The sequence below is a fragment of the Pongo abelii genome, chromosome 2 (genome assembly GCF_028885655.2).
Source record: "Pongo abelii isolate AG06213 chromosome 2, NHGRI_mPonAbe1-v2.0_pri, whole genome shotgun sequence".
In the NCBI taxonomy this organism is placed as follows: Eukaryota; Metazoa; Chordata; class Mammalia; order Primates; family Hominidae; genus Pongo; species Pongo abelii.
In genome coordinates this window covers 188,383,683-188,404,311 of record NC_085928.1, presented here as the reverse complement: position 1 = coordinate 188,404,311, position 20,629 = coordinate 188,383,683, and the positions used below count along the sequence as shown (strand labels likewise).

Sequence of the window (20,629 nt, the reverse complement as noted above, 5' to 3'; positions counted from 1 at the left end):
GATTTTGTATCACCAGCTCCATTTATTTATCGATATTCTTACCCTCAAAAATCTATTTCAGGCCGGGTGCTGTGGCTCACGCCGGTAATCCCAACACTTTGGGAGGCCGAGGCGGGCGGATCACAAGGTCAGCAGATTGAGACAATCCTGGCTATCACAGTGAAACCCCGCCTCTACTAAAAACACAAAAAAATTAGCCGGGTATGGTGGCGGGTGCCTGTAGTCCCAGCTACTCGGGAGAGGGAGGCAGGAGAATGGTGTGAACCCGGGAGGCGGAGCTTGCAGTGAGCAGAGATCCCGCCACTGCACTCCAGCCTGGGCTACAGAGCCAGACTCCATCTCAAAAAAATAAATTAATAAAAATCTATTTCATCACTTCTAAATGATTGACAGAGAACGTTCCTATCAGTAAGGTCATAATGCATATTTTATGTTTGGGCCTTGGAGTAATGGGAACCTAGGTTTGAATTCCAACCCCTACGTTAATTAGGATGACCTAGAGAAAGCTACTTAACCATCCTGATTCTCAGGTTCCTCACTGTAGAAAGGAAATGATGTTCAACCTCAAAGGGAAAAGACAGAATATCTATTAAGTGCTTGCTGTAGAGTAAGCAGCAAATAAATATTGGCTTATATTTTGATGGTAGCTTAACTTACAGAACGATCTTCTTGTTTTCTTTTTTTCATCAGTTAAGCTGAGGAATTAAAAGTCATAGCAATGATGATTTTAAAAGTTATTGATTATGCCAACTAAGAAGAGGTGAAAAGTCAGACTGCAAAGCAGTAAGACAAGGTGTTTATTGGGGTCTTAGGAATTGCAATTTGGGAGACACAGATTTAGCTAGAAGCCAAATTGTGTTCTGAAGAGAGGGAAGAGTGTAGGGTTTTTTTTTTTGTGGTTTGTTTTTTTTTTGTTTTTTTTTTAGAACGCTCAGGGAAATTACACAAGTTGTTTTGAAAGAATTATCATTCGTGGAGGTAGCTGTCATAGCACATGGGTCCATAATTCATTGGTTGTTGCCATTGAGGAGCTGCAGTGCTAGAGAAATTCAGCTGTTTCCAGGATGTTGTGGTTTGGTGGTTTGGCCCAGTTTAAAAGTTCCAGGCAAGTTTCTATAATAAGTTTCTGGGTTTTGTTTTTTGTTTTTTGATTTTTTTTGCATGGTTGCAGGTCTTGCAGGCAGTCGTTAGAATGGCTTCTTGACTCTATTTTAGAGCTCTGAACTTGAGGGATGACATTTTGTATATCACATTTCACAATAATAATTGTAATTTAATTTTACTTTTACTATAGTGGTAAATTTATGTGTATCATCTGGCATATAATAAATATTCTTATCCTCATGTTTCTGAGGAGGAGAGCAAAGCTGGAAATTACAGCGAAATATTCTAAGTAAAATGTATACTAACCCCCACTGCCTCATCCAAAAGAAATCCTCTATGCTGTTTTTGAATTTCAGTTTTTCCTTTATCTTTTTTTGATTAAACTTGGCCTTTTTCACAATGAGTGCTATAAAAATCCAACTCTGAGACAGTAGTGGAAAAGATAACTTTAGGGGATGATATAAGCTGGAAACACATTTTGTTTATAGCACTCACTTTATCCCAGGGCATCCTAGATAGAATGAGGGCTGCCTCGGGCCACTGGCCTTTCAGGTATTCATTAATCCTGAAGAAAGCTTCAGGTTGGGGTCATTACCGCTTAATTACAGTTTGTGATTACTGGCACATTCTTCAGTGACCTTATTCTGTGTGTTGGCCTGTTTGTTCACAAGAGAATCCATGCAGCTGGAAATTTTGGCTGACTAGAAAGTTTAAATGAGGATTTTTTTGGCTTGAATTGAAGGCTGTTCTTGCTGAAATGTCAACACATTTTTCTCCCATCTGGATATAGTTAATCACGGTGCTTGCTTTTATATACTTTTTTTTAATAAGCTTTGCTTTTGAGGTGTGCTTGAACTTATCGAAATGCTGTTTTAAAGCAGAGCTTCGAGCAGAAGTGCTCCTCTATCATTATTTGCTCTTTGTGGGCATAACAGGGGAGGTTTTCTCATGAACACTTCAGCATCTTCAAACCTGTAATGTAGGCGACATCCCAGACTATGAAAAAATTGGAGGAAATTTAAATTTTATGAAGAATCTAAGAATAATGTTGTTCTACAGTCATAGAAAAGGAGACCTGATGTAGTGGCAAAGATAACTTGGCCAGGAAATGGTAAATCTGGCTGGATTTTATGCTGAATTGCAACTAATTACTGGGCAAAATAGTTTTACTTCCTTATTCACACGTTATTCATGCCACAGATACTTATTGAGTGCATCCTTTGAGCTACACATTGGGGAAGATATTGTGGATACCAAACTCTGTGAAAACTGGGATAGTGCTTTCTCTTTCATGATTGTGTCTACAATACCTTCACAGTGTGTGACAATACATAAACAAATGAGTGTGGCTGGGCTCCAGTAAAATTGTATTTGTGGACAATGAAATTTGAATATTATATAATTTTTTGTATGTCATGAAATTTTTATTTTGAGTTTTTTCAACTATGTAAAAATGTGAAAACTATTCTTAGCGTGTGGACTGTACACAGATAGCATCTGGATATGGCCTATGGGCTGTAGTTTAGCAACCTCTGATGTATACCACAAACAAAATAAACAGTAGCATGATCACTGTTAGTAATAGATCTCTGAGTTTTATGGGAGCATATGGAACTCTTGAGTGTCTGAGTATTGCTTAAGGAAATGATGGCTTCTATGCTGGAATCACAAAAAGAGAAAGGATCATCCTGTTAAAGCCAAAGAGAAGAGCATGTACAAGAGCCCAGAGGCAAGAGAATAAAGTACAACCGGAATGTAAGATGGGAAATAGTGAGAAACGTGCAGTCTATAGAGGTAAGCAGGGGCCATATTATGAATAGCCTTTTATGTCATATAAAGGATTTTGGAGCCGTAGGAAGCCTTTGGAAGGTTTTAAGTATAAGATTAAATTTGCAGTTTAAAATATCCCTATGGATGCACATGGAAAATGGAATAGACATAGCCATGTCCAATATAATTTTACTTACAAAAACAAGTGGCAGGTCAGATTTGGCCTGTGGTCTATATTTTGCTAAACCCTACTCAAGAGTCTGACAGCCTGATTACAGTCTGATTTCCTAACTGACTGTTGTTTGTTTGTTTGTTTTGTTTTGTTTTTGTTTTTTCTGTTTGTTTATTTTGGCAAATTACTAAAATTCTTTAGGATCCTGTTCTGGTGAACTCTTCTTTTCAAGGAAAGGTCCATCAGAAGTCCATAAATCTAAAGGAAGATTGGAAAAACTTAAAACTTTCATTTACTTTGTTTAAAGAAAGCAGTAACTCTGGGTAAATGTCAGACTAAAGCTACTTTATTTCATTTCATTCAATGCTATTATCACCTTTCCCCAGGGAATCTGTCCTTGTGTAGGGTAATTTGCCCCATTACTAATTTTGATATTTCCTTTTCCTCATGTCTGGGTCCTGTTTCCCAGCTCATGCTATTGAGGTTCCTGCATGACATTGGCCACACTGACTTGAATTATAAGATGATCAGCTAGTTAACTTGAAATCCAGGCTTAGTTTTCTAATTTCAGTAACTTCAAATCAAGTAGAGGGGAGGGAGGGATGAAGAGAGGCTGGTTAATGGATACAAATATACACTTAAATAGAAGAAATAAGACCTGGTGTTCAATAGATCAACAGAGTGACTTAATTAATATTAATCAATTGTACATTTGAAAATAGCTAGATGAGAATAATTTGAATGTTTCTGGTGTAAAGAAAAGATAAATAAGGTGGTGAACATCCCAGTTACCCTAACGTGATTATATGAATGTATCCAATTAGCACATGCATCCCCAAAAATGCACATCTAATATGTATCAGTGAAAAAAATTCAAGTAGAGAATGGCAAGGACTATTTGCTAGATTATTTAATTTTAAAGACATTTTGCCAATTTTGATATAAAAAATAATAATTTTTCAAGTGGTGAGATCCCAAAGATTACCTAGAATTCAAATGTATATGAGAAGCAAAGTGACATAAAATGACAGGCTCACATGAAAGCACTAATAAAGATGAATATGAGAAGACTCTATAGAAGTAAAGGCTTCTTTTTTATCAGGATTTAGCACAAAAATCCAAGGTTGAAAGTTTTGGCTATAAGAATAGATATTAGAAGTTTGAAAAGTCATGAACTTATTGATGTTCCGAAAAATTTGTGTAATTATTATTTTTTATTTTAAAAAAGAAAAAAAAACAAGAGATCTTTACAAAGTATATTAGCATATGTAATATGTAGAAGAAAGATTCCTGAACTGGAGGGCTGATAAGACCAGGGTTATAGTCTGTCACTCACTAGTTGTTGTTTATCTTTGAGCAGGTGATATGATGCCCTGTGAAGTGAGAAGGAAGGGGGTATTACTGTATTACTGTCTTGCCTTCAAATTTGCTCCCTACCTCTGCCACCTCATTATTCCAGAGCAGATGTAGAATGTCAGTAAGGGTAATTTTCCCAAACATGAGTCAATGTGCATGCTTAAAACATTAGTACTATTTATAGTACTAATATAACAATTAATACAATATTATATTAGTACAATTATGCTAACAACAATTATTGATAAGTTAACCACTCAAAAAAATTTTAAAGTAAATCATACGTTGATTGAAAAGCTTATATTGTGTAGATGAAATTCTTCCAAAAGGTATCTGTAGATTTTAATATCAATCAAGGTCCTAGCAAGTAAATTATTTTTCCACTTGGGATACCAAGAACTCAAAAGACTGCTACCCCTAGCCTAACAATGAGAAAAAGCCAGATAATCTACAAAATCATAGCTTTTATTATAGCCATCAGAGAGTCCTGAGGTCACAAGACAATGAAGAAAACTGAATTCTGAATAGTAACAGATCCCTTGACATAGGGAGGGCTGACACAAACCTTTTCAACTTTTACAGAGGATGGGAAGAATAAACAGCTTTCATAGAAGCATGTCAGAAAAAAAGTTAGCTAAGAATGTAAAAGCTTTTTAAAGACCAAGAGTGGGCTAAGATTTCAGTTTAGATAAATGGAGAGCCCCAAACACAAGGAGCATTTGCCCTAACTCACAAATTGTTCTCCATGGGCCTCTACTAGGTGCTCACAGAGAGACTGGGTTCAAGGCAAGAGGCTGGAAAGCCCCCGACCCTTGGCCTATTGTGGGGTAGATGTGCAGGAGCTAACTAAATGCCACTGAGTGGCAGGCAAAAACACTGTCCACTTCTGCCGATCCTTCTTCCATAGGGAACAAAGGGCTTTGGAGACTGAGAGAGGACAGAAAACACTCTTACATAAGGAATGCTGAAGAAAGAGCAGAAAAACCTCTTGGGTCAAGAATCATGCACCAGTACAAAGCAGAGATATGTTACCACTTGTGGAGGACCAGAAAATCATCTCTTGCCTGACCATTGACACAGATTTTAAAAAGAGTTTGGGTGCTATGGGAAGGAGAAGGAGAAGGGGAAGGAATGCTAAAAATACCTCATTCACAAGACCCATATGAAGAATTCTTGCCTTACTTAGCCTGAGGTTGAACCAGGGGAATAAGAACCCTCCTCACCCCCACTATGCAGCTAACACTAAGTAACCAGCAGAAGCAACCCGCTGACGGAAAAGGGTGTAAAGAGACTCCTTCTATGATTCAGACATTCAGGAACTGCTGAAATGGAGGGATAGAAAAAGAACAATAGAGCCCCTCCAGCAGCCCCATCCTCTGTGCAGAAGATGGCAGCCCAACGCTGAAGGTATTTGACGACTGGGTCACTGAGGATAATGACAGCAACAAAAAAAGCCAAACCCAACTCAATTATTGACTAGATTGAGTCAAACTCTCCCTGTACCAACAACCTGAGAGAACTCATTTCTAGGAATAAATACTATTTGCCTCAGACTCTACCGCTATTTGATATGTTTATGTTTAGCATTTGATCAAAAGTTACATGACTCACAAAAAGAAAATGAAAGACCCATTGTAAAAAGATAAAGTAATTTGGAGAACTAGACACAGAGAGAATCTAGCTATTAGAACAATTAGATAGGAGTTTAAGATTACCATAATTAACAGGTTAAAATATCTAATAAAAAGGGTGGACAATATATATGAGGGAATGGAGACTTTCAACAGAGAGATAAAAATTAGTTTAAATGGCAAAATATTAGAAATTAAGAAAAATGGGCTATCAGAGGTGAAGATTTCCTTCAACAGGTTGATCAGAAGACTAGACACATTTGAGGAAAGAGTGAGCTTGGAAGTAGGCTAATAGAATTTACCCAAAATAAAACACAAAGAGAAAAACAATGCTAAAACAAAACAAAACAAACAAACAAAAAAGCCAACATAACACCCCAGGGATGTGGGTCAATATCAAATGGTCTAAAATATTAACTAATTGGAATCTCAGAAGGAGAAAAGATATAGAAATAAGCAGAATAAATATTTGTATAAATAATGGCTGAGGATTTTTCAAAATTAATGTAAAACAGATCTATGTTGTTCAAAACAGATCATTCAACAAATAACAGATCCATGAAGCTCAGAGTACCCCACAAAGAATGTTTACAGTGTAAACATATCTGTATATGTTTACTGCTAAAAATCAAAGATAAGAAGAGATTATTGTAGGCAGCTGAAGAAACGTGAACGTTTTAAACATGCTGTCTCTACATATGAACACACAGTGTCTCAGTCCATTCAGGCTCCTATAATAAAATATTAGAACCTAGGTAGTTTAAAATCATAATAAATTTATATCTCACAGTAGTGGGTAGTGGAGTAGTGGAGATTGGGACATTCAAGATCAAGGCATCAGCAGATTCAGCATCTGGTGAAGGCCCACTCTCTGGTTTATAGATAGCACACTCTAGGTGTGTTCTCACATGGCAGAGGTGCTAGTTAGCTCTCTGGGGTCTCTGTTATAAGAGCCACCATGTTAGGCTGTTTTTCACTGTTATAAAGGAATGCCTGAGACTTGCTAATTTGTAAAGAAAAGAGGTTTATTTGGCTCACGATTCTGCAGATGGTACAAGCATGGTACTCGCATCTGCTTGGCTTCTGGTGAGGCCTCAGCAAGTTTTTACTCATGGAGCAAGGTGAAGGGGAGCAAGTGTGTCACATGGTGAGAGAGAGAGAGAAGAAGAGAGAGGGGTGGAGGTGCCAGCTCCTTTGAACAACTATCTCTTGTGTGTGAATTAATAGAGCAAAAACTCACTCTTTACCAAGGGAAGGGCACCAAGCCATTCATGAGAGATCCGCCCCCATGACCCAAACACCTCCCACTAGCCCCACCTCTTACATTGGGGATCATGTTTCGGCATGAGATTTGGAGAGGACAAACATCCAAATGATATCAGGCACTAATTCTAATCATGTGGGTTCTACCCTTAGGACTTGATCACCTCCCAAAGGCCCTTCTACTAATTCCATCAACTTGGAGATTAGGATGTCAGTGTATGAATTTGGGAGGGAAAAGTATTAAGTCTATTGGAGTACAGGTCAGTAAGAAGTAAAAAGATAGATTATATTCTATCTTTATACGTTATAAAGTGTTCAATAGATCAACAGAGTGACTTAGTTAACATTACTACAATTCTTCAGTTAACTTACAGGTTTGTTTTTGTTTTTGTTTTTACTAAATCTCTTCTTATTTTTATAGATTACGATATAGATTATATTCTAATCACTAATTACAAGTATACTGGAGTGGCTGTATTAATGGAAGACATAATAGATTTCAAAATTAAGGATATTACCACGGATAAAAAGGGATATTACATAATGATAAGTAAATTAATTCATCAAGAAGACATAACAATCTTAAATGTTTATGTACCCAATTACAAATCTTCATATATGTATGTATATATCTATCCCAATGTATATATGCATATATGTGTGCATATATATATGTATGTATCCCGATGAAATGATCAAAAGAAAAATTGGTAAATCTACAAAGATAGTTAAAGATCAACATTCCTCTGTCTAATTAATAGAAAAAGTAGACAAAAATCAGTATATTTTATATGTACTTTCAAGATGTGTATTTTGCTGTTATTAAAATAATTTTTCTCTAAATGTCATTTTAGTCAAGTGGTTGATTCCATTTATATAAATTTTAAAATGGGATAAAATAGTTTTTGCAACACTAACATTCTAGATGGTCACTGCTTTTGAGGGCAGATGGTGGGAGGTGGTCACAGATGAGCTTCTGGAGTGTTGGTGATTTTTAAATTTCTTGATCTGGATGCTGGTCAAATGGGTATGTTTACTTCATGACAACACATTAAGCTGCACACTTGGAATTTTTGTACTTACTATATTTATGTTTTATTCCAATATTTTAAAAATTTACATACAATATGCGCTATTAAATTTGGAAACCACAGACAATATTCATGAAAGATGAGATGAAAAAGAAATACATCTCTATGTGGGCAGATAATAGTAAAACTTCTCAAACAAGGTGAAAAAAATATTCTGCCATCAGCCAAGATGAGGAAACTGTGACTGGATTTACCCTTCTGCCTAAAACAGCTAAAATTCCAGAAAAAATTCCTGAAACAGAAATTTTTTAGACATTGGACCTTAGGCAGCATGGGACCAGTTATACCTGGGAGAGGAAAAGCGAACAAAGTGAACACTATGATTGCACCAGGTAACTGTCTAGAGAGTTTCCACGCTGCAGCATGAAGAGAAGATACCAGGCAAAGCCTGGCATTCCCTGAGTTGAGGAGACAGAGTTGGGTGTCCTCAGAAACCATGATATAAAGTATATAAAGAATATCCAAAATAAATGTCTAAAGATAAAAATTACAATGTTTAATATAAAAAATACATTGAATGAGATTAACAGCATATTAGACAATGCAGAAGAAAGATTAATGACTCATATGTAAATAGAAACTATAATAAACAGTATTAAAAGATTGAAAAAATATGAGTATTACATCAGTGAGATAGGGGATAACTTTAATTGGCCAAATATCCATCTAATTGGAGTTCCCAAAAGAGAAGAGAGAAAAAATAGTGTAAAAATACTGATAGCCCAGGCCATGCTCTAGAATAATTGAATCAGAATACCTGTGGGTGGCATCTGGAGATCAAGAGTTGGACAGGAATGGTATATGCATGCTGAGAACAGGATAAATCAATGGCCTAGCCCAGTGAAAGTGGCTTTCCAAACCGGGATATATGTTATTGACCAAATGGAAGTGGAATCTGACATGAGTGGGTTTTTGGAAGGAGCAGAACCTGTGACATGAAGGAGAAAGCCAAAGCTACGGGAATTTACATAAGAGCAGTCTTTTGTGAGACTTGGCAAGGAGACAGTAAAACATTGATCTGATTGGTGGTTAAGAAGGTGATTATTTCGGAGAACCTGTAATAAGATCATAGGATCCTATTATAGGATAATTTCTGCTCCTCACTGCTCTGAGTTGGTAGATTTTCAGGACCCAGTCTTGTCATTTCCAAGTAATGTAATTATATTTTGTGAGCAAGAGATATAATCCTCAAAAGATATCTTGGTGGCTGGAGCAACATCCCAAATGGAATCAGCTGAAAATTTCCAAGATTCAAGATTGCACAAAATTAATATTAACCCACTCTTAAAAGAATATGTATTTCAAGAGGGGAAGTGAGGGAGAAAAGACATACACAGTGAGGGAGAAAAGACATATACAGATTAGCTTTTAGTTTCAAACTCTGCTATTATTTTATCTCTAATCTTGTCTCCCAAAAATGGATTGTAAATATTTTGTAAATACCATGAAATTAGGAATATATCTTATCCTTAAGTTGTTACCACTAGCATAGCATTAGGTGTTTAATTAATATTTGTTTAGTAATTTGATAGGCAAAAATGTATTCATTGTGTATGTCTAACCGATGAATTGAATGCTCCCTGAGATTTTGTTACAGCTCTTAGTCTATGGGAGTTGTTATCTTGGGCTAGCTAATGGCAACTCTGCTTTATAAACACATATACGTTTTGATGCAAACTTTTAATTGAAATATATCTACAAAAAGCACAGAGATCAATAGTGTATGGCAGAATAAACTTTCACAAAGTGAACAAACTTATATGATCAGCACCTGGATTAAAAACAGAGCGTCACCTGGATCCCAGAAGGTCTCTTCTGTCTCCTTACATTTGGTAGCTTTCTAAGAGTAACCACTATCTTGAATTGTGACACCATAGATTAATTTTGCAATATTTTGAGCCTGGCTTCTTTTGCTGTATATTTGTGACTTATATCTGTATTTTTGTGTATAGTTACAGTTCATTCTCACTGCTGAGTAGTACTTATTGTCTAAATATGCCACTATTTATTTATTCAGTCTACTGTTGTTAGATACTTGAGTAGCTTCCTATATGGGGATATTATAAATAGTACTGCTATGAAAATTCTTGGACATGTATTTTGGGAAATATACTTATGCATTTTGTTGAGTTTGTATCTAAAAGTAGAATAGCTGGGTCAAAGATATGCACAGCTTAGCTTTAGTAGATACTGCCAAGCATTTCTTCAATTTATACTCCTACCAGCAATATATAAGAGTTCCAGCTGCTCTACATTGTTACCAACATTTGGAATTGTTAATTTTTTTAATTTAAGCTTGTTTTGGTGTGTAGTAGTACTGCTTTGTGATTTAAATTCTCATTTTTCTGATTCTTAATGAAACTGAGCTCCTTTCCTTATGACTATTGGCAAATGCAAATTGATATGTGCTTTTGTGAAACACTTGGTAATATCTTTTACCCATTGGTTTTCTTTCAATTAAATATATCATGTGTTATTGATTTGTAGAAGTTCTTTGCATATTATAGCTATAAATCTTTGTTGGATATATGTGTTGCAAATCATTTCTCCAGCTTTGTGGGTTGCCTTTTTACTTGTTTAATGCTATCTCCATATGAGATTGTATAAGCTTTATTTAGTCTTTTAGAAGCTTTCTGTTTAGATTTTAATTTCCTGCCTGCTACTGTTCCAGAATTTGGTAACTGTCATGAGAGGAAAGCTAGCAATATGATTCAGACTCCCCATGTCTCTGCCGAAAGCTTAGTTCTGTCTTCTCTGTCCTTTTGTAGCATTCTTGTCTGAGTACATAATTCAGATTCTCATTGTATTAGTCAGGGCTCTCCAGAGAAACAGTATTCATGGTATAAATAAACAAGTTATATGTATATATGCAATATATATGTATTACATATATAGATAATTCAGTTAAATATGTATATTTCAGTGTTGCAATTTAGTCTGAGTCTGAAGATTTGAGAACCAATGAAGCTGATTCCAAAGGCCGGAAAAGAGGGCTAGGAAAGCCTCTGGTATAAGTCCTGGAGTTTGAAAAACCATGAACCAAAAGCTTCAGTGTTGTGGAGCAGAAGATGGATGTACCAGCTCAGGAAGAGAGAGAAATAACTTACCCTTCTTTCATGTTTTTGTTCTATTCAGGCCATCAGTGGATTGAATGATGCTGCCCACATTGGTGAGGATGGGTATTCTTTGCTCAGTCTACTGATTCAAATGTGAATCTCTTCCAGAAACATCCTCACAGACACACCAAGAAATAATGTTTTACCAGGTATCTGGGCGTCATTTAATCTACACACATAACTTTCATCCTTTGGCCCATGCACAAAATTGCCAAATGCCACAAGGGTAAATATAACTACAGAATTGTTTATTTCTGCTATGTTCTTCCCTCTTTGGAGTTATGGTTTTTCCATTTCTCTTTTCTGTTGTAGCAGTGTGAAGACTTCAAACAGATGATTACCATATGTTATGTGGCTTTTTTTCTTTTTATTCTCAGGGGCAGCATTGGCCTGCCGAAATCTACTTCTTCCCATTTTTAAGCAAAAATCCACCACAGCATATTTTGGATTGATGTACACTGATATCAGCTATCATATATCAATCAATGAAGAAATACCAATGGAGAAGTATTTTATGTAAAATAAACCACAAGTATTGCTAATCTGAGTACTGAGACATTTTTTACTGACCCTGGGCATCAGCAGATCTGAAGAGTAGGATCTCTTGATAATTAAGGGACATCTCAGTTTTACTTGCTTTTGGGGATTGAACCCTGATTAGCAGTATTGGAAAATTAAAGTGGAGTTGATTGTCCTAATAAAGTGAAAGAAGTGAAACAGAACATATTTAAGGATGTTTAAACACATTAGTAATGATTGTCTTGTGCACGACTAGTTTTTTTGCCAATTCGAGTGATGTTAACTGAATCATCGGTTTGATCTTTCTCAGAAAACCATGAAAAGAAACTGAAAAATTAGTTGGCAAATCACACACACACACACACACACACACACACACACACACACAATGTGATTTGTTTTGAAATGAATCCCTAACCTAAATTACCAGACTAATTCCTGTTTTTGTGCCAAGGGTGGAACTTGAGCATATCACATCTTAGCTATGGCTGGCTAAGGCAAAAACACTGACTTAGGCTGGCAAATCCCATGGCTGTTGCTTACAGTAACAACATGAACAATCTGAGTTCTTTCATGTACATTGTCTCTCTTACTGGTATTTTAACTGGGGCCACTTAATTGAGCCTTAGCAGTGTTTGTATACACAACAATTACTTTTTAAAAATCTAGATAGCTGTTTCAAAGTGAAGCAGAAACATTAATAATACTTGGACCCCTCCAGGGGATACTTCTGGACTTTAAATTTAGAGCTTAGAGATTTCCTGAGAATGATTCAAAATATGTTTGTTTCCTTTTAAAAGAAAATTCCATATCCAAGCAACATTCAGTAAGGGTTGGCACAAATAATGTGACACTTGAATAATAACAGTTAAATATCTAAGTCAAAGATGTTTGCTATAATTCTAATTTTAAAGATAATATTTATTGACTTTTTCTAGTTATAAAGATAACACTTTTCTGTACATAACTTAAAAGAAAATTCTTATCATTTCATCCTAAAAAGAGTTAACAGTTTTACACAAACTTTATTTTTTATAGAAGATAATATATGTTCAAGTTGGATTCATATAACACATGATCATGTATTTGTTTATATATATGTTTAAATTATATATGCTTAGACTTATGTGATATACAATTTTATAATCTGATTTCTAAATTTAACTGTATGACAAACTTATCTTGTCATCATATTTTCTCTAAAATGTTATTTTAACGGGTGCATAATGTAGCAAAATATTTATACACTGACATATTAATAGTCATGTAAGTTCTTTGGAACTTTTCACTGTGTTATGTGGACATCATTGTATATAAAATTTTAATACACATCCGATTATTTTATTAGAATAACTCTTTAAAATGAAAATATGGGCAAATATTTTACAACTTTAAAGCCCTTGTATCATAATATCAAATTACCCTTCAGAATGATGGTAAAGGTATGAGAGCATCTATTTCATGGAATATTTGCCAGTACTGAGAATTGTGCATTTAACTATCTTTCCCAACTTTATAGGTGAAAGAAATGCTATTTTATGTTCTTTTTAGTATTACTTACCATTTTGCATTACTGGCAAGTTGGACGTTAAAAAATGTTTATTTGTCTTTGTATATGTTTTTCTTCAGTATATTTCTTGCCACCTCATGTACTTTACTTTCCGTTATATTGAGTGGTTTACGTTTTTCTAACTATTAGTAAGACCTCTTTCAACATAAAGGTTGTTAGCCCTTTGTCTGCCATACGTGTTTCAAAAATTTTCTATTTATAATTTGTCTATTAATTTTCTGACACAACAAAAATTTTACTATGTACATAGTCAAATCTATCATACTTTTTCTCCCTGGTTTTTAATTTTGATTTTATACCTAAAAACGTCTTACAGCTTCAAGTTCAGTTAGATGTTTACCTATATCTATCTACACATCTATGTCTCAAATTAGCATTTTTATTCACACACTGTACAGACTGATGGAGTATATGTGATATTTTGATACAAGCATACAATATATAATGATCAAGTCAGGGTAATTGAGATATTCAGCACCTTAAATATTTATCATTTATTTGTGTTGGGAACATTCCAAATCTTCTAGCTATTTTGAAATGTATAATAAATTATTGTTAAGTATAGTCATCCTACTGTGCTAATGAACACCAGAACTTATTTCTTCTATCTAACTGTATTTTTATACCCTTAACTAACCTGTCTTCACTCCCTACCCCCGACACATACACACTTTCAAGCCTCTGGTAACCACCATTCTACTTCCTACCTCCATGAGATCAGCTCTTTTTAGCTCCCACATATGAGTAAGAACAAGTGATACTTGTCTTACTGTGCCTGGCTTATTTCACTTAATATAATGTCCTCCAGTTTCAAGCAAGTTGCTGCAAATGACAGGATTTCAGGCTTTTTTCAATAGCTGATATTCCATTGTGTATATGTACCACATTTTCTTCATCCACTCATCCATTGATAGACACATTGATTCCATATCTTGGCTATTGTGAATAAGACTGCAATAAACATAGAGTATTTACTTTTGCTTCTTTTATGGTTTCATTTTCTTACACTTAACCCTTCAATTCATTTAGAATATATTTGGAATGTGATACTAATCTAATTTAACCTTTTCCAAATATCTCATTTACTATACAGATTTTATTATATACCAGATAGCTATATACATTAGGTCCTTTTGCTGTGCTTTCTGTTTGTGGTCTGTCATGTAGTAATATTGAACTCTTTTACTATTTTAGAGTATACTTGGACATTTAGATGGTGGGATGGACAAACTTTCCCTTTATGATTATTCTCTTTACAAAAATGTCTTGAATATTTTCATCTGTTTGTTCTTCCATGTTAAATCTAAAAATAATTTTATAAGGTACAGAAGTTATATAGTTTGTCAAAAGGATGAGTAAGCTTTTGGTGCACTCTTACATATTTAACAGACTTTGAGAAATATTGATAAGTAAATAACAAATGTGAAAACTATGTATAGTAAACTACCTTTGATGTTAAAAATGAATAAAATTGCTTGACTATGCAAAGGATTTCTTTGGAAGGATACATAAGAAACAGTGGTTTTGAGTTAGAGGATAGCAGTGGCGGAAGATTTACATGTAACCAAATATTCTTTGGCATTTTTGAATTTTGTAATGTTCATGTTAAATATAACAAATTAAAAATTTTCAAAGATAAAATAAAAACCCTGAACGCAGATATAAAACTACTTCGATGTTTACAGATTGAAAGTTGTGAGGATAAAGCACTTGCTCCAAATCATACACGGCTAGTAAATGGTCAGCCAGGACCCCCTCAACTACCCAGGATTTCTTCTTCCAGGCTTCATTGAAGGAGGGAAGAAAACAAAGGATTCACAAGCAAATTTAGCCCAGGAAGCACATTCTTTACTGCTTCTTAGTATTTGGCTTAAGTCATCTTGAGCATAAGATTCTTAGTCTGAATATCATTCAGTTTCTGAACGTAGCTTGTAACTTTCAAAAATAGTTGGGGATAGGAAACTAGTTTGGGGAGATAAGTTGTGAAAATTCCAGTGTAAAGAAGGTAAATAGCTGAGAAACTAGAGAGACTCAATAAAACCTATATAATATTTGGTAAAAATAAAACAGTATATATGTAATGACCAGAGCTATTGTTATGAGATAATGTTTATGTACCAGTTAATGCTGACACATAAGAATGTCACATTCCTGCACAAACAGGTGACCACATTCCAGCTGGGCACCATGTAGGTAGAGTGCCAACAAAGGACTTTAAAATACTTTCTGTATTAATTGCAGAGGAGAGAATGGAGTCCACTGTGCAGAACACTGAGAAGCCAAGTGTCTCACTCAGAGTAGAGACATAGGGCTAACAATTTACCAATAACATCTGGAAGGAAAGCAATGCTTTTCATGGCAATAGACTTCATTACTTTGAAATATATTTGTTGGCTTTTGAAGTTAGATAGAACCGAGTTATACCTCAGCCCAAAACTTACTAGCTGTGTGCAGAGGGACTTGTTCTTTGATAATGTAGAGGCAAAGCAACATTGATTAGCCTTAATTTTTTTTATCTGTCAAATATATATTGTAATACCATCAACATTCATTCATTAATTCAACGAGCTACACAGTAGACAGTGTTCCAGGCATGGGTGGTTCCATAGTGTATAAGAAAAAAATGTCTCTGCATTCATGAAACTTATCTTTTACTAGGGGATAACTAAGTGAAATAAACACAATGCAGTGTTTACTAGAACACTTAGCACAGTAAACCCTGAATGAATGATACTATTTATATTATAGTCATAAGAGTATATATATATATATGCTAACATTATTTATTATTTGAATTATTTCAATAAGTAGCTAAACAAAGTTCTAGTCTGAGTTTTAAAGGTCTTGGCACAAACTCTAATGGAGCAATAGCAACATAGCACCCACCAAAGGAGAACCAGACAGAAGCAGAACTCAGTCGTTTAACTCCACTGGCAAAGGAGTTCCCTCAGTCCTTAGCAAAGAGGTATTCAGTCTCAGAACCAACATAACAGTCTTTCTTAGTTGTGTACTATATGTTGTAAGCCACATCTGATTCTCATTATATTGCAGGTTTCAGTTCTTTACAGTAAAACCTTCTACCATTTTTACAAAATATTGAGTCACAGTCCCTTTTAATACGGTTCTATATAGATACCTAGATCAGGAGAACACAAGTCTGTGTCCTGAGTGGAAAATGAAAGGACCATTCTTTGTTAATGAGGGTACATATTTCCCCTGTAGTTAGAAAATTTCAATTTGATGGGTTTAGGAAAATGTGCCTCTTTCAAAAGAAATTATGACCTTCCTCTGACCTTTATTATTCATTTAACATTTATTGAGCAAGTCTTTCATATCGCTCTGAAAAGAATAAGGAAACGGTGAGGCAGTAGATGGAGTGTCTTCCGAATCTCAAAAGCCTTTTGATTTCATCCCTCAAGGGTTTGTGAGGAGACATTGATAGTCCAGCGGTGAAGTATAAAGCACAGGACTTTATCATGGAAGATTAAATCACTGAAAACTATGCTGGGAATCTACTGAGTTCTCTTTTGGAATGAGAAAAATGGTATTTTTAAAGGCAAAGTAGAGAAGGGTAAATTTGCTTGTATTAATTATAGAATTAGGACATCAACATTAAATAGTCCAAGTGCACTTAAGATAACAGTGGAGTTCACAGAAGTGAAGTGATGAGATTTCAGAAGTTTGGATTACCAGGGCACAAGAGCAATAGCAATCCTTTTCTTTTTTAGCAAAAAGCTTTTGACCGTTCATTTCCATTTAAGAGACTCAAACATATGGCATTACCCATTGCTCGGCAGGCATTTTCTTAATTGGAAAACACGTGTACCTTTCTTTCAGATTCGTCAGGACACTCTGGAGGAAATGTTTTACCATCCGTGGATGTTCACTTCTCTTTCTCTTTATCTGCATCAAAAATTCTGCATTAACAAACCCAGTTTCATTTGTGAAACAGCAATTATGATTTCTAGCTTGGTTAAATATTTGTGCCAAAGGTGAGAAAGGGAAAACTTCCTAGAATTCAAAAAGAATGCTTTTAAAGTTTTCTCCATATCCATTTCAAAGGAAAATTGTATGACAAAGGTAATTGAGAGACTCCCATATTTATAAATGGTTCCTTGGAAATAAACAGATTTTTCAAAGAAGTGGAAATGGCCTTCCACTCCCTCTCTTGTCATCTAGAAATGGGTTCAAAAGGAGATTCTTTATCACAGCCAAGTGTTTAGGGGTTTAGGGGACAGACACTACTCAGGAAGGTTTCTGGCCGTCCAACAGCCCTTTTCTTTAATCTCCCAGCAGCCTCTGGGGAAGGACGTGAGTAGGATGATACAGCTGGGACATCTTGGATGGCAGTAACCTAGTATGTACTTGAACACTTCTCTCTAACCTCATTACCATTGCACTCCAGGAGTATTGCATACTAGGCAGCAGACGCTGTAACTCTTCTCTTCTAATGTGACCACAGGAAAATTAATCCAGGTAGTTTGCTTTGAAGAAATTTTTGAAGTACAAAGTATGAAGGTGAAAGATTAAAGGTCTTATAACACAAAGAAGATCTATCACATCTCCTGCCACCCCAGAACTGACAATATTTGCTCAAGTTCAGTGTTTCTGTGATCGATGTATGGGTCATTTTTATTTCCAGTGGCTGTCGGCCCAAGACTACAGGACTTGCCGGTCCTAGTAATGCAAATTTGCATTGTATCTCCATTTTAAGGGACCCAAAACACATTGCCGTATTTCTCTGCTTGTTTTCTTATCCTCTCATTAGATAATGCACGTCTATCTGTTGCAATACAATTCTAGGCAATGGTGGATAGAAAGTAATTACAGTAGTCTGAAGAGATTGCTTAAAGAGACTGGCCATAGTGAAACCAGTGTCTAAGGTTTCCATCCGCCTGTCTAGCCATCTCTGAAGGCTTTGGACAGTGTGACAGAACATGGAATTTGGGGCCAGCCTACCTAGGTTTGAGTCTTAACTCTACCTGCTAGGGCCTGTGTGGCTTCAAGCCAATATTTTTATGTCTCTGTGTTTCTGTTTCTTTCTGTGGAAAGGGTGAATAATAATAGCTACTTCTTAGAAGAGTTGTGAGGGTTAAATGAGCTAATATGTGAACAGCACTTAAAACAGTACCTGACAGATAGTAAGTGGTATGAAAGAGTTTGCTATCGGCCGGGCATGGTGGCTCACGCCTGTAATCCCAGCACTTTGGGAGGCCGAGGCAGGCGGGGATCACAAGGTCAAGAAATGGAGACCATCCTGGCCAACATGGGGAAACTGCGTCTCTACTAAAAATACAAAAATTAAACGGGCGTGGTGGGGGCGCCTGTAGTCTCAGCTACTCCGGAGGCTGAGGCAGAAGAATCACTTGAACAGGGGAGGCGGAGCTTGCAGTGAGCCGAGATCACTGCAACCCAAGGTTAACTCCAGCCTGGGCGACAGTGCGAGACTCCGTCTCAAAAAAAAAAAAAAAAAAAAAAAAAAAGAGTTTCCAAGAGTTTCCTATCACTATTACTAGTTCAGGTTTTGTTTGTTTGTTTGTTTGTTTTTTACAGCCTGACCTTCAAATGTTTTATGCACTCCTTGGGGTTGTGTGCAAAATTTAGTGTGGCTGCTCAAATATAGAATTTCCTGGCTGAGTATTCATACTGTTTATCGAAGTCATCTGTGAATTTTAAAAGTTTGGGAACTACTGTGCCAGGCTCTGCAGGTCTCCCAACACGAATAGAGAGCTTCTATCATTGGTAAAACTCAGTGACCCATTATGAGTTTTGATTCCTACAAACAACAATTAGAACTTCAAGTAAAAAAGTCCTTAAGAATTTATTTACAACATACATGAAAGCTATTGGTGAGATATGTTCATTTTGTTTTCTACAGCTTTCTTTGAATCATTTTTTAAAAATACACAATTATAAACAGCAGCTATCTAGTGAGATCAATGGGCCAAATTAATTAAAGAGAGCGTACCACACTGAATATCACAAAGATTTGAGAATTTCCCCCAGCTTTTGAACTGGCCTGCATTAATGCAGTGACCCACTAGATGTCAATGTTTCCATGAGAATGAATAAAGGCATTCTGTTGTTATCCTTGAAACAGAGGATTAATTGATTGCTATAAAAAGTTAGATGAAATAAAATGTTCTCCTTGCTCTTCAAACTAAGATAAGCTAATAACTTTGGACACAATCTCACTCCTCTGCATTCACCAAATGTCCAATTACATATCCTCCCTGCCTGGACCTTCAAAACAATATAAAACTGAATGAAGGCAATAAAAGAAGTCACAGGAGGATTTTTGCAGAGCTTCCATCCAGTTCAGAAACAAAGCAATTCAATACATGTCTTCAAGATTTCTAAAGGCAATGACTTAGTAAGTAATGTTCTTCCCATATCATCCTCTATGTCCTTTTTTTCCGCTTTATTTGATACATTTTTTTAAATGTCTGTGTGAAAACAGTGTTTTAGCTATCTTTGTTCAAGTAGGCTTGCTTAATTGAGACAAAGAAGATCCTATTTGAATCAAAAGTCAGCCAGGAATACTTCCGTGTTTTCAGATGTTCTGTTTTCACCATTTATCTGAGCACACATTTTAGATTATGTGCCTCAGCTGTCAGATACAGACAATCAGGAGAGCCACAAAGAGCCATCTAAAGAGGCAAGAAAACACAATAGATGGGATACGGGAAAAAATACATAACTAGAACATCTAAATGAGTGAGGAGGATGCTGAAAGCATTAACGCAGGCAAAATACCAGCACACGGGCTCCTTTATCTCCCTGCTCTTGTGGTTTCATTTAGTACATGTCCCTTTTCCTCCTGAGAGCAGAGAGAAAAGCAAGTGAGACTTTATAGGATTCCATTGCATGTGCACTGAAACTTCTCCAACGTCAAATATTGCTTTCCTGGGGATATAAAGTCTACTGTGTGTACTAAAGAACCAAACCTAGGATGTTCGTCAAATATATGCTTGAGGTAAAACACAGAGATTGATTAGGGTGGAAATGTTTTTCTAATAAAACAGTAGGAAAAATGT

At 35.8% G+C, this 20,629-nt stretch overlaps 1 long non-coding RNA gene across 1 annotated transcript in view; it reads left to right on the top strand.

Moving 5' to 3' along the window:
* Positions 1–19,845: 19,845 nt before the first annotated feature.
* The window catches only part of LOC134761130 (uncharacterized), a 96,639-nt gene continuing 95,855 nt past the window's right edge, over positions 19,846–20,629 (top strand). The window contains exon 1 of the long non-coding RNA XR_010139417.1: positions 19,846–19,965. This is a non-coding gene — a long non-coding RNA (uncharacterized LOC134761130). The remainder of the gene's footprint in view (positions 19,966–20,629) is intronic.